The sequence below is a fragment of the Phyllobates terribilis genome, unplaced genomic scaffold (genome assembly GCF_046119375.1).
Source record: "Phyllobates terribilis strain yellow unplaced genomic scaffold, ASM4611937v1 Scaffold_4__5_contigs__length_816908805, whole genome shotgun sequence".
Lineage (NCBI taxonomy): Eukaryota > Metazoa > Chordata > Amphibia > Anura > Dendrobatidae > Phyllobates > Phyllobates terribilis.
The window spans coordinates 674,010,710-674,024,805 of record NW_027362764.1 but is presented as its reverse complement, the minus strand read 5'-3'; the positions used below and the strand labels follow the sequence as shown (position 1 = coordinate 674,024,805).

Here is a 14,096-nt window from a genome sequence, read left to right as displayed (position 1 = left end):
AGTAGTCAGGATTATTTCTAATTCTCACAATTCGAGGGTCATGTTGCAGGTAGTGCAGCAAGAAGGCACTCATGTGTGTTGCGCATCCAGGAGCACCAAGTCCCTGTTGTGTTGGTGGCGAGGTAACAATCATGCTTCCTTCCTCTGTCCTCTCCCCCCAACCTCGCACAACAGAAATGTGATCAAGGTCTCCCTCATCTGATGAGTCTTCCATCAGTTCGTCCTCCACTTCTTCCTGGGCTCCTGCACCTTCCTCACTAGTTTGGCTGCTACCATGCGCCCTGGTAAAACCATCTCCCCCACCCTCACATGCCTGCCGCCTTGGTGCTGCCGACCGTCTGGACCTTGCAGATGTTAGCCCTTCCGCATACAACTCCTCCTCCTCTACTTCCTCCACCTCCTCTTGTGCCACCACCTGACTCCGAATTCTGTTTAACATGTGCTCCAGCATGTAAATCACCGGAATAGTCATGCTGATAATGGCATCGTCAGCACTAAACATCTTCGTCGCCATTTCAAAACTGTGCAGAAGGGTGCATAGGTCCCTGATCTGAGACCACTCCTCCAGCGTGATTTGCCCCACCTCTGAATCTCGTTGGCCCAGGCTATACGTCAGAACGTATTGCACCAGGGCTTGTCGGTGCTGCCACAGTCGCTGCAACATGTGCAGAGTTGAATTCCACCGGGTAGGCACATCGCATTTTAGCCGGTGAAGTGGCAGGCCCAACGACTTCTGTAGAGATGTAAGTCGCTGAGCTGCGGGATGCGAACGGCGGAAGTGAGCACACAGCGACCGTGCCCTCTGCAGAAGGCCATCTAGTCTGGGATAGTGGGCTAAAAATTGCTGGACAACCAGGTTCAACACGTGAGCCATACAAGGCACGTGTGTGACATTGCCCCGGCGAAGGGCCGCACCCAGGTTTGCAGCATTGTCGCACACGGCCTTCCCTGGTTTCAGGTCCAGTGGAGACAACCATTCATGAAATTGGTTCTCCAGAGCTGACCACAACTCCTCAGCTGTGTGACTCACATTTCCCAGACATTTCAATGTAAAAACCGCCTGATGACGTTGAGCCCTACTGCCAGCATAGTAAGGAGGTGTGCAGGATCCCTTCTGCGCAGTTAGAAAGCTTGTGGCATGACCAGACAGGCTTTGGGTGCAGGTGGAAGACCGAGAGGAGGTTGAGGAGGCAGAAGCAGTGGAGGAACTTTGACATAAAGAGGATTGACGCACAACTCGTGGGGACGGCAAGACTTGGACAGCAGCCCCTTGTCCTGCTGTCACCATAGTTACCCAGTGCCCAGTCAGCGACATGTAACGCCCCTGTCCATGCCTACTCGTCCAAGTGTCTGTGGTGAAATGCACCCTGTCACACACAGAGTTTCTCAAAGAAGCGGTGATGTTATGTGCGACATGCTGGTGGAGCGCAGGCACACCTTTCTTTGAGAAGTAGTGCCGACTGAGCATCTGGTACTGGGGCACTGCGACGGACATAAGGTCTCGAAAATCCTCTGTGTCCAGCAGGCGGAAAGGCAGCATTTCTGTAGCCAAGAGCTTGCAGATGGTGAAATTCAACCTCTTAGCTTTCTCATGGCTAGGAGGAAATGGTCTTTTACTTGTCCACATCTGAGGGACCGAGGGCTGGCTATTGTGCTTAGACGGGGTTGATAAGGGTGTCCCCGGCAAACTGCCGGTCTGTGAGGAAGATGCAGGCGGACATGTTAGGTTGCCTTGATCCAAAGGTGGTGCTATCGATGTCGGACAGCGCTCAACACCAGCTGGTGTTACCACCTCCAAAGAAAATGATGACCTGCCAATCACGCTGGCTGTTGCGGGTAAAGAGGTGGCAGGTCTGCGCCCCAAAACAGGTGTGACTGCTGTCCCCCCAGTCACAGAGGATGAAGAGGCCGCGGATGCACAAGATATGGCAGACGGTGGTTGGCCCGGCCGGCTAGGCCGCATTGTAGCACACTGAGCTTCCCACTGCAACTTATGCTTCATGTCCATGTGCCGGTTCATGCATGAAGTACTCAAACTATGTATTTTTTGGCCTCTACTTAGCTTTTGCTGACAAATGTTACAGATAACACGAGTTGGGTCATCTTTATCGATCTGAAAAAATGCCCAGGCTATGCAAGGCTTAGCACCCATGCGACCTGAAGAGCCACCACGACTTGTGGTGAGAGGCAGAGTTGTGTTTGAGGATGCAGTTGTTGACGTGCTTCCAGTACTACGTCTCTGTCCAGGAAGGCGCAACCTGACCTCGTCGTCACTAGCATCTTCCTCCACCTCCTCTGCTGACCTCATCTCTTGGCTGACTGTGGGTTGACAGTAAGTGGGATCTCCGGCCTCATCATCATCACCCTGTGCGTTATCACACCCGTCGTCCTCAGAGCCAACCTGTTCCTGCCCTGACAAAAAACTAAAGTTGTCGCTCCAATCAGGTATTTGAGTCTTATCATCGTCTTCCTCATTGTCTCCACCAACAGGAGTTACAGTTTGGGAATAAGGGTCTACATTATGGTCAGAACCTTCTGCGTTTGGTCCTGGATCCGACTCCTAAAGATTCTGGGCATCAGTGCAGATTATTTCCTCGTCTGGATTCACAGAAGCGCTGGAGTCGACCTCTGATTCCCAGGCTATAGTATGAGTAAACAGCTCTGCAGACTCAACCATCTGTTCTACCTCATACTCAGACGGGCAGCTGGAGATTTGGGAGCTGTGAGGAAGCAAGTGCGATTTGGGTGACACCTTTGAGGACTGGAGTATTTGTGATGTTGAAGTTGATGTGGAGGAGAGCCCACTTAAAGGAGCACTTGATATCCGTTGAAGCACCTGCTGTTTTTGTGCCTCATCTGGAATTTGTAGCGATTGGTGTGGCCGTAAGAAAGGGATCTTATCACATTGTCCGCTAAAAGAAGTAGACATTTTAGTTTGGCTGGAAGATGTTCTTTCTTCTGCAGATGTTACTGTTGCTTTAACACCTACCCCACGGACACAACCTTTTTTCCCCTTCCCAACACGCCTATTCCCCTTTCCACCAGCAGCAGGCCTTTTTCCACTCATTTTGGTGGTTAACTAATTCACAACTCTGGAGTTGTTTGCACAAAAAAACAATGGATGGTAACCGAGCAGAGCTGAGTGGCCAAACTGTGGTATTAGGCCAAAACTATTGGCTGGGTTAGATGCAGAAAAAAATTATTTTGAATTTGCAACCTGATGGAGGTCAGTATAGATGGATTAATAGAACAAGACCCACACACAGCTAGAAGCCCAATATTTTTTCAGAGGTAGATGCAGAAAAAACTATATTCAGTTTGCAACCTGATGGAGGTCAGTATAGATGGACTAATAGAACAAGTCCCACACACTGCTAGAAGCCCAAATATTTTTTCAGAGGTACTGTAGATGCAGATAAAAATTAGTTTTAATTTGCAACCTGATGGAGGTCAGTATAGATGGACTAATAGAGAAAGTCCGACACACTACTAGAAGGCCAAATATTTTTTCAGAGGTAGATGCAGAAAAAAATATATTCAGTTTTCAACCTGATGGAGGTCAGTATAGATGGATTAATAGAACAAGACCCACACACAGCTAGAAGCCCAATATTTTTTCAGAGGTAGATGCAGAAAAAAATATATTCAGTTTGCAACCTGATGGAGGTCAGTATAGATGGACTAATAGAACAAGTCCCACACACTGCTAGAAGCCCAAATATTTTTTCAGAGGTACTGTAGATGCAGATAAAAATTAGTTTTAATTTGCAACCTGATGGAGGTCAGTATAGATGGACTAATAGAGAAAGTCCGACACACTACTAGAAGGCCAAATATTTTTTCAGAGGTAGATGCAGAAAAAAATATATTCAGTTTGCAACCTGATGGAGGTCAGTATAGATGGATTAATAGAACAAGACCCACACACAGCTAGAAGCCCAATATTTTTCAGAGGTAGATGCAGAAAAAACTATATTCAGTTTGCAACCTGATGGAGGTCAGTATAGATGGACTAATAGAACAAGTCCCACACACTGCTAGAAGCCCAAATATTTTTTCAGAGGTACTGTAGATGCAGATAAAAATTAGTTTTAATTTGCAACCTGATGGAGGTCAGTATAGATGGACTAATAGAGAAAGTCCGACACACTACTAGAAGGCCAAATATTTTTTCAGAGCTAGATGCAGAAAAAAATTATATTCAGTTTGCAACCTGATGGAGGTCTGTATAGATGGATTAATAGAACAAGACCCACACACAGCTAGAAACCCAATATTTTTTCAGAGGTAGATGCAGAAAAAAATATATTCAGTTTGCAACCTGATGGAGGTCAGTATAGATGGACTAATAGAACAAGTCCCACACACTGCTAGAAGCCCAAATATTTTTTCAGAGGTACTGTAGATGCAGATAAAAATTAGTTTTAATTTGCAACCTGATGGAGGTCAGTATAGATGGACTAATAGAATGATGCTATGCCCAAAAGATTTTACTTCACTAGGTGCAGTAAAAAAATTGGTATTCTATACACAGGTGGTATATCTTGCAACACAGATAGGCTACTCCACTGACTAACACACTCTCCAAAAGGCCAAAAAGGATTAGCTTTGCTAGATTCAGCCAAATGCTGTGAAAAAAACTTGCACAGCACTGGCACAGACCTGCCTGGCAAAAACTGATAGGAACTCATGTAACCTAGTCCTTAAAAGGACTGCAATCACAACTATTCCCTACTCCCAAGCTATCTGTATATTTGTGCGAAAATTGGCTTGAAATTAACAAGGTATAGCGCACACAGCAACAGCGGTGCCGTCTAACACGCAGCTGCAGCAGTGAGAAAATGGTGGCGACGGGGAAAATGGCTTGGTCTTATAGGGCAAGGACATGTGACATACACTGTCAATGACACATGCCCTTGCTTGTGTGAAAAAAAGCACTTCGCTCCGTGTGTGCGCTGCTGATAGGCTGACAGATTGCACCTCTCCACTGTAAATGCGGGAAAGAGAAAAAAAAATGGAGATCTTCATTGTTCCTGCAGAGATCCATCCCCTGCCCCTCCCCCCACCCCGCTGTACACTCAAACTGCGTATTAACATTAATTTTCATCATTACTGAGAAAAAATCCAGTTATGATTTTGGTGCACGAACAGTTATCGAACATAACCTCGAACAGCCGAATTTTTCTCAAATTGTTCGTGTTCGCCGAACGGCTCGAACACCGCCCAAAACAGCTCGAATTTGAGATTGGCGAACAGTTCGAGTAGAACAACGCTCATCTCTACTGATAAGTTTGATTTATCCAATGAGGAGAGGAATCAATTATTTAAAATATGGATTCCTGTGACATTGTCCAGACGTTTACATTTAATGCCCTGTGAAAATGACTCTCCTAATGGATGGGAAAATGATTCGGACAGATTAAGATATTTGATTTATTGTGTCACAAAGGATTTTCCCAACATAGAAGATCTGCAGAAACTAAGGATTGGTAGGAAGGAATGTACATATACATTCATGTCCATATTTGAACGGTTGTACAAAGGTCTTATCAAAAATGGAAAAGTACAACATATGATAACAACTTTTGTACAAAAATTCAAATTCCTAAATTCAGTTTCCCAAGTTATGGCATCACAAAAAAATTCATTATTTGAATGTGCGCAGATGCTGGATTTTGTTAGAAAACATGAGAATCGTGAAAAGAAAATAAATCAAGCTAAATTTATAAAACCAGGAAAGGTAAAATCTTACCAAAAGCCAATATCAAACTCTCCTAGACTGAGTCATTCCCATAGTGAACTCTATCAAATACGCAGAAGATTTCATATATGTTATAAGCCATATCAGCCACTGCAAAGATCCATCTCTCCACAGAATGAGTTAATTCTCAGTCAGAACTGTGATTCTCTAAAAAGGAAAATGGCTGAAACTGATGGACAGAGACAGGTGAGACGACCAACTCACTGTGACGTCATGGAATGTGGACAGAAGAACAGGCAGTTCTCTGAGGTTTTGAAGGATAGAAAAATGTCTTTCCTAAATAGGGCGTTCCTGGAGATATTTGAGAGAGACAGAAGATTTGGTTTAGGGAGTGGCTAAGGAAAAACTGTAATTATAATGTTGTATCAAAATGTAATACAATGTCTCAATATTTATTTATAATCTCATACAGTAAAATTGTAGTTACATAGTTTCTAATAGTTCATATATATATATATATATATATATATATATATATACACTTGTCTAAGTAGAGATTGCGTATAATTGTATTTATATATACGTTTATAAAATATATATATATATATATATATATATATATATATATATATATATTAATTAATAAATTAGAACTTCATATATATAAATTTAAGTAGCAATATTTTGAATTACATTAGGACCAACCAATATATGTATAAGATATTTAAATAATTCTGTTTCTGTATGAATTTGATATTTAATTTTATTTTCTTATATTTCCTTAGAGTTTTCATTCCAAAGCAGGATTTGATCAAAGAACTCTAAAATGGATTTATTTCTTTATTCACACAGGAAGTGAAAAAATTGCATGATTTTATGTGTATAACATTTTAAAATAATAACAATATATCTAGTTGAACTATAATATATATGTAATACTTATTAATTCTTTTGTGTTGCTAATATTTTCTGTGCATGAAGTGTTCGTGCAAATTAAAGTAGCTTTACAGCATGACGTGTGACAGCTGCGGCCTTTGAACTTTGAGCTAATAGTATAGGATCCCATTCATTCTATTTTCAACTGATGTAACTTAAGACCGGGCAGCCAGTGAAAAAAGAATCTAAGACAAGAGTTTTTTCAAGTGTCTGAAATTCCAGTGACTTACTCTCATATTATATAATATGTACTTGGGGAATATTCAAAGAAATATAAAGATATTCAATTGATATGGCAATGCGCATTAATAAATTGGGATACAACAATTTTGGGTTAAATATATATATATATATCTAAAACTTCATATGTGGAATGTTTGAGATGAACAGATCTGTGAATGTCAGAGTGAAGGTGACAGATGAGTAAATCAGCAGCTGCTAAGTGTGATTGATGTGACAGAGGCCTCGTATGTTTGTATGTTTGAAAAAAAAAAATGTTTCTTTATGTGAAGGTACAAAAATATATTTAATTCTGAGGAAATTATAATACATAATTAGGTATTATCTACATATATATATTTCTATATTTCTTTAATAATTATTATTTCTTGATTTAACTAATAGTGGATAAGGGCAACCACACATCAAAATGGTTTACAAAGCAAATTTATATTTAGAATAATTTTCCACATGATAATATTCTTGAATAACTATAATATTATTTTTAATGGTTACCTAAATAGGTACACACCTCTCTTTAGTCAAATCTATGCTACTCATCGATATGAAATTTATGCACAATATTTCTAGAAGAATAATTCTTTTTAATTGGGTTCTGATATATACATAAATTTTATAAAATAATATTTTTGGTATTAAGGGGGAAAATGTGTTTTTGATATTGATTACATAATCACTTTTGATCAATACTTATTTTATACACATTTAATAAAGAAGAAATAATAAGGTACTATGGTATAATTAAGAAGGGTATTACATGCAAAGTTGCATAATTTAATATTTTTTGGTGGTACAAGGTTATGACAAATATGAAATCATCCAGATAATGGAGATATAAGGGTATCTTTTATGGAGAATATAATTACTCTGCATTTGTCATTAAAATTTAAAGGCCTTATTTTTATTTTTATTCTTATTTTTACTCTTAATTTTATTTTTCATTTTTAAAATTTTATTCTTACTTTATGCTTCTTATTTTTCTATTTTTTCATTTTTTAATTCTCATTTGATTTTATTTCAGTTCAATATCTCAATTGAGAAAACACATTAATATTTAATAAAGTAATGTCTAATACAAGAGTATTGCTTCATTAAATATATATTGCTAAGGAAAAAAATGTTTACATTTTCTGAGTAAACACAACAATTCATTCATTAATTTATTCATTCATTCATTCATTCATACATTCATATATTTATTCATTTTGGTTCAGGAGTATACATTCTTTGATATTATTGGTTTAATAAAGATATAAAAACTTGTTTTTTCAAAATACACTGACACCTATGGGTTGGAAAAGGTAATTACACCTATGACATAAAAATGTTCTATCATATGGAGAACTTGATTGATAATGAATTATTATCTATTATTGTTTATTATTCCAAACATAATTTATTTTAATATTTTGATAATAATTAGATGGATATTACTGATTGCTATGGTACGCTGTGATATTATAGGTTAGGAAAAACTGCCAGATTTGGTATCAGATTAGGGAATGAAGACTTCAATCAAGACATCGCAATTATGAATTCTATCTTAATAAAGACATTTAATTTTTATAAATCAAAGAGATTCTCAAAAGTTACAAGAAGAAGCAACTGATATCCGGACGTCTCAGAAGGTAACAGGTGTGAATGCTGAGTGTTATAATAGACTGTGTCCATTACATACAATACAATTCACACCACTGATCACCAGGATGGCAGAGGACGATGATCCTATATGTACTGTGTTGTGTTCAAGTTTCATCACGTTGCACTGGTTTCTTATCACCTGCAACGCTTCAATGAAAGCTGGTGAACAGGTAATACCTGGCATATGTGTCCTGTATATAAAGGACTGAGTACTGGTTATGGTGCTATATAAAGCAGGAAAGTGTCAAGTTAACCCTTGCTTTACTGACCAAAGACGTCACATCTGTTCCAAAAGTGACACGAGACCAGTGCGGACACAAGAAAGATTCCAAAGACGATCCAACGTAAGTCCAGGTGACACTGCACAGATATTAAAGCTACATTTCATCCATGGACTTTGTTTTCTTATCAACTGACACACATGATCTTTCTAATAAAGAGTACAGTTTATGGACTGAACAATAATGAACACAATTATGGACTGTACAATATCTACATGCTGTAATTTATTTCAAAGGAGTTTTCATCTAAAGACTGTGTTATAAGAGAACCAAGAAGATGACGAACCGATGACATCAGATGATGACGATTGAACCCGCGATTGCTTCAATTTAGATATAGGGAAGTATAATTATACATATTAAATGAATATTAGTCACGGCTTACCATAACATGAATTCACATCATTATATAACAATAAACCGATATTGATACTATTATTACTATTATTATTATTATGGAAATTTAATGATATTGCCAAGGAAGAAGGAAAGAAAAAATGATTGATGAATGTATCTTCTTTTGAGATTTTTCAGTTAAAGTCCTTTTAGTCTCAAAAAAGGGGGAAATGTTAAATGGTTAATTATGGAAATTCATTTGGAATGTTAATCGATAATCATTTTTCTGAGTTCTATGCCTCAGCCATCGTGTCTAGTTGACATGCGCTATTTGTGTGTGTATTTTTGGTTCACTACCATATGTAGAACAGGTGTCCATACGACTGGCTATAAAAGCCCATGGTACAGAAAGGGGGGGCTCTCTTGCTCTGCCCACCCCACAAGACACAGAATCTTCATGCTGAGAAGCAGATGACATGTAGGCCTGGACACATGCTGGACAAAGACATGATTTACCAGCCAGGATCCAAGGAAAGATGGGTGAATCTCAACAATTAAGCTAATTATGGACAAATGGACAATGACTTTATAACTAATTATTGTATGTACCTGCTGCAATCTGATTCTTTTTAATGGACAATCCAAGAATAAATAGATTTTTATAAGAATATCGTGATATTGATACTTTGAGAAGCCCTCAGTAGAAAAAAATAATACAGGAAGAGTATTATTTTACAGTCTCCCATCCAAGTACTAACCAGGCCTGACCCTGCTTAGCTTCTGAGATCAGATGAGATCGGGCGTGTTCAGGGTGGTGTGGCCGTAGGCAGAGACAAGCCTCTCACTTTCTGCTTTTCTACTTTGAAGTCTGGCTGCCGGCTGCCCTTTCCAGTGCTCAGCAAGACCAGGTCCTTTTGTGCTTTCCCTTCTCTTCAATTTTTTTGCTGGCTTCCTTTAAAGGTCTTGTAGACAGAAGGCCTCACTCAGAGCCGCTGAGCTCACTGATCGGCTGCAGCGCTGTCGACGTAACGTCAGCTTCGCGGCCAATGCCACAGGCCGGGAGCAGAGGCGAGACTCACCGGTAGACCCGGGTAGGGTGAGTAGAGCGCGGTTAGTTGCTTTCTAATAGCCTGCAGCCGGGGATTAACTTTTAATGAAAGGGAACAATCCCTTTGACTGTCTGCAGCGCGCCACACCTAGGAAGCGCACTCTCACACACAAGCCAGCATGCACACGTGCTCGCACGTGACAACACCCCCTATCGGCCCCTACAACCGCTCCGTCACCATGCGTCAGACTCTCCTGCCTGTTTTATGATTTCAGGGCCCTAGCAGGAATCACCCCCCCTCCCCAATTCCTTCCGCACCTTCCTTGCCTTCCTTGCACTGAGGTTAGCTCTTTGTCAGCCGTCTGGCTTGGTTGCACAAGATTCTTTGCAGAGAAACATGTTACTTCTGCTGGCCCTCGCTAGGCGAACGGCATCCAAATCCTTCCCTGGGCACCTGCTGAAAGCCTGGCCCCTTCACGGCCCCGAGTGCTTTTAACGCCATCATTTCCACACGGCGAGCTGCGGAGTCAATAAGCACTCCTAGCCGTGGCAAGGAGCTCGGTGTCAGGCCTGCGTGAAGGCGGCGGGGTAGCGTACTTAACTGCCAACTGGCTCAGAGGCCTTGGGGCTTCCATCATCTAAGTTACTTAAGGTCGGTGTCCGGCAAGGCGCCGTTCCATGCTAGCCGAGCTGGGCAGTAGGTAAAAACGTCATCAAAATGGTCTACAGCACCCGGAGTTCCCAGGAGGTCTCCCATCCAAGTGCTGTCTGAGCCCAGCCCTGCTTTGCTTCTGAGATCAGATGAGATCGGGCGTATCAAAGATGGTATGGCCAGTAGAAGCTGCTCGATCCATCGCCCGGCCAGCCTTTCTCAGGATCGCTTGGTGGCGAGCAATCTGGCCGTGACGGGGCGGGCTCCGAAGGGTCCATGCAAAGTCTGTGCCGTCCCTACAGGTGTGGTTTGTTTAGCAGTGATTCACCCGCCGCATCAGGTGTCTTCAAAAATGGCTTGGCGCAGGTTCTCCTGCAGGCTAAACACTTCATCGCGGTAATGTGACAGAAAGAGCAATCTGGACCCGTAACTTGGGGGCGGAGCGAGACGTCCAGGGGTGAATGAAGGAAGAGGGTGAGATGGTTGCCAGTGACTTTGAGCTGCTCTTCAGGGGGGAGGGTCGTGTTGCCTGCAAAGGTCTTCTGCTTGGGGTTACCGGTGGTTGCCTCCAGCCACGCGGGAGTCGCTGGTCCTGGTGAAAAGGAGCCTAGTATTAAAAGTAAAGAGGCAACAATGCTGGAGGCCCACGGTGATCAGAAGGATGCTGGTATTTTGCAGAGATGAAATAGCGCAAGAGAGAAAGCAAATGAAAAAAAGAAAAGAGAATGAATGTGTGCACTTGTGAAAGGGAATGGAAAAAAGGCATAGAAGAGAGTGCCCCCTGCTGGTGGAAGGAAGGAAAAAGCAAAAGCCTACAGCACCTGGTATTCCCAGGTGGTCTCCCATCCACATACTTACCAGTCCCAACCCTGCATAGCTTTCAAGATCAGACAAGATTGGGCGTGTTCAGGGTGGTGTGGCCATGGACAGAGACAAGCCTCTCACTTGCTGCTTTTCTACTTTGAAGGCTGGCTGCCGGCTGCCCTTTCCAGTGCTCAGCAAGACCAGGTCCTTTTGTGCTTTCCCTTCTCTTCAATTTTTTTACTGGCTTCCTTAAAAGGTCTTGTAGACAGAAGGCCCCACTCAGAGCCACTAAGCTCAGTGATCGGCTGCAGCGCTGTCGACGGAACGTCAGCTTCGCGGAAAATGCCACAGGCCGGGAGCAGAGGCGAGACTCACCGGTAGACCCGGGTAGGGTGAGTAGAGCGCGGTTAGTTGCTTTCTAATAGCCTGCAGCCGGGGATTAACTTTTAATGAAAGGGAACAATCCCTTTGACTGTCTGCAGCGCGCCACACCTAGGAAGCGCACTCTCACACACAAGCCAGCATGCACACGTGCTCGCACGTGAAAACACCCCCTATCTGCCCCTACAACCTCTCCGTCACCATGCATCAGACTCTCCTGCCTGTTTTATGATTTCAGGGCCCTAGCAGGAATCACCCCCCCACCTCCCCAATTCCTTCCTTGCCTTCCTTGCACTGAGGTTAGCTCTTTGTCAGCCGTCTGGCTTGGTTACACAAGCTTCTTTGCAGAGAAACATGTTACTTCTGCTGGCCCTCGCTAGGCGGCCGGCATCCAAAACCTTCCCTGGGCACCTGCTGAAAGCCTGGCCCCTTCACGGCCCTGGGTGCTTTTAAAACCATCATTTCCACACGGCGAGCTGCGGAGTCAATAAGCACTCCTAGCCGTGGCAAGGAGCTCGGTGTCAGGCCTGCGTGAAGGCGGCGGGGTAGCGTACTTAGCTGCCAACTGGCTCAGAGGCCTTGGGGCTTCCATCATCTAAGTTACTTAAGGTCGGTGTCCGGCAAGGCGCCGTTCCATGCTAGTCGAGCTGGGCAGTAGGGCAAAATGTCATCAAAATGGTCTACAGCACCCGGTGTTCCCAGGAGGTCTCCCATCCAAGTACTGTCCGAGCCCAGCCCTGCTTTGCTTTCGATATCAGACGAGATCGGGCGTATCCAAGGTGGTATGGCCAGTAGACGCTGCTTGATCCATCGCCCGGCCAGCCTTTCTCAGGATCGCTTTGTTATGATCTGCTACAGAGAGTATGGAAAGAAAGGAGATCTATCCCTACAATAGAACTAAACTAGATCCCTACGATGTAACGGGGAACCTGATCCTGCGATCAGACCCGCTAAAGTCCTCGGCTAGTCTGAACGCCGACCTATAGATGTGAGGGAGGGATCCCTACAAGATCTAGGGACTGGGAAAAGTTGGACACCTCCTAGCAGAAATAGTAGCAGTCAAAGACAAACACACAACAAAAAGGCATAGGGGTCAGAAGACCTAGCAAAACTAACAGAGAACGGCAACAGAGCAACAAGCTAGCTCAACAGTAGTAAATACAAATGAAGTCCAGCAAAGCCAGGAGGGCGGAGCCGGATTAAATAGGCAAAATTGTCATGTGACCAGCAAACTAAAAAAAACCTAACAGGAGAGTTGTAACAGTACCCCCGCTTCTAAGAGAATTCTCCGGATCCCCTAGGCCCAGGCTTACCAGGAAACCTCCTGTGAAACGCTCGGACAAGTCTGGGGGCAGAAACATAATCCGCTCTCACCCATGAGTTATCCTCAGGTCCGAAACCCTTCCAAGCGACGAGATACTGCAAACTCCCTCTATACCGTCTAGAATTTAGGATGCGGGAAATTTCATATTCCCCGTCCTCCACCACCGGAGGAACAGTGGCAGAGGCGTCACCATCCGACACATCAGCTTTTTTCAACAGAGAAACATGAAACACCGGATTAATCCTCCAGGACGTAGGAACCTCCAGCCTAACAGCAGATTGGTTAACTATCTGAAGTACCTTAAAGGGCCCTACGAACTTGGGACCCAATTTTTTAGAAGGAATCCTCAATCGCAGATTCTTAGAGGACAACCAAACCATGTCACCAACCGCAAACAAAACCTCTTGCCGTTTCCTATCAAAGTACCTCTTAGATTTTTTGTTAGCCTCCTGAAGATTACCACGCACATCCGTCCAAACTCTCTCCAAATCACCGGAAAAACTCTCCTCCTCAGGCACAGCCGAAACCAATTTGGAAAATGACCCAAAAGACGGATGTCTCCCAGAACAACAAAAAAAAGGCGAATACCCAGCAGAAGAGGATGTATGGTTGTTAAGAGCAAATTCAGCAAGTGGCAGAAACTCAGACCACCCCTCTTGATTGTCTGCCACAAAACAACGCAAGAACTGCTCAACATCCTGGTTCTTCCTTTCTGTCTGGCCATTAGACTCAGGATGATATCCGGATGAAAA

The 14,096-nt window shown here is 43.0% G+C and overlaps 3 pseudogenes; all 3 read right to left on the bottom strand.

Moving 5' to 3' along the window:
* Window positions 1–10,903: 10,903 nt before the first annotated feature.
* Window positions 10,904–11,023, bottom strand: LOC141269961 (5S ribosomal RNA; annotated as a pseudogene).
* A 621-nt stretch (window positions 11,024–11,644) lies between these two features.
* On the bottom strand, window positions 11,645–11,763 carry LOC141270015 (5S ribosomal RNA; annotated as a pseudogene).
* A 934-nt stretch (window positions 11,764–12,697) lies between these two features.
* LOC141267863 (5S ribosomal RNA) lies at window positions 12,698–12,817 on the bottom strand (annotated as a pseudogene).
* Between the last annotated feature and the right edge of the window lie 1,279 nt (window positions 12,818–14,096).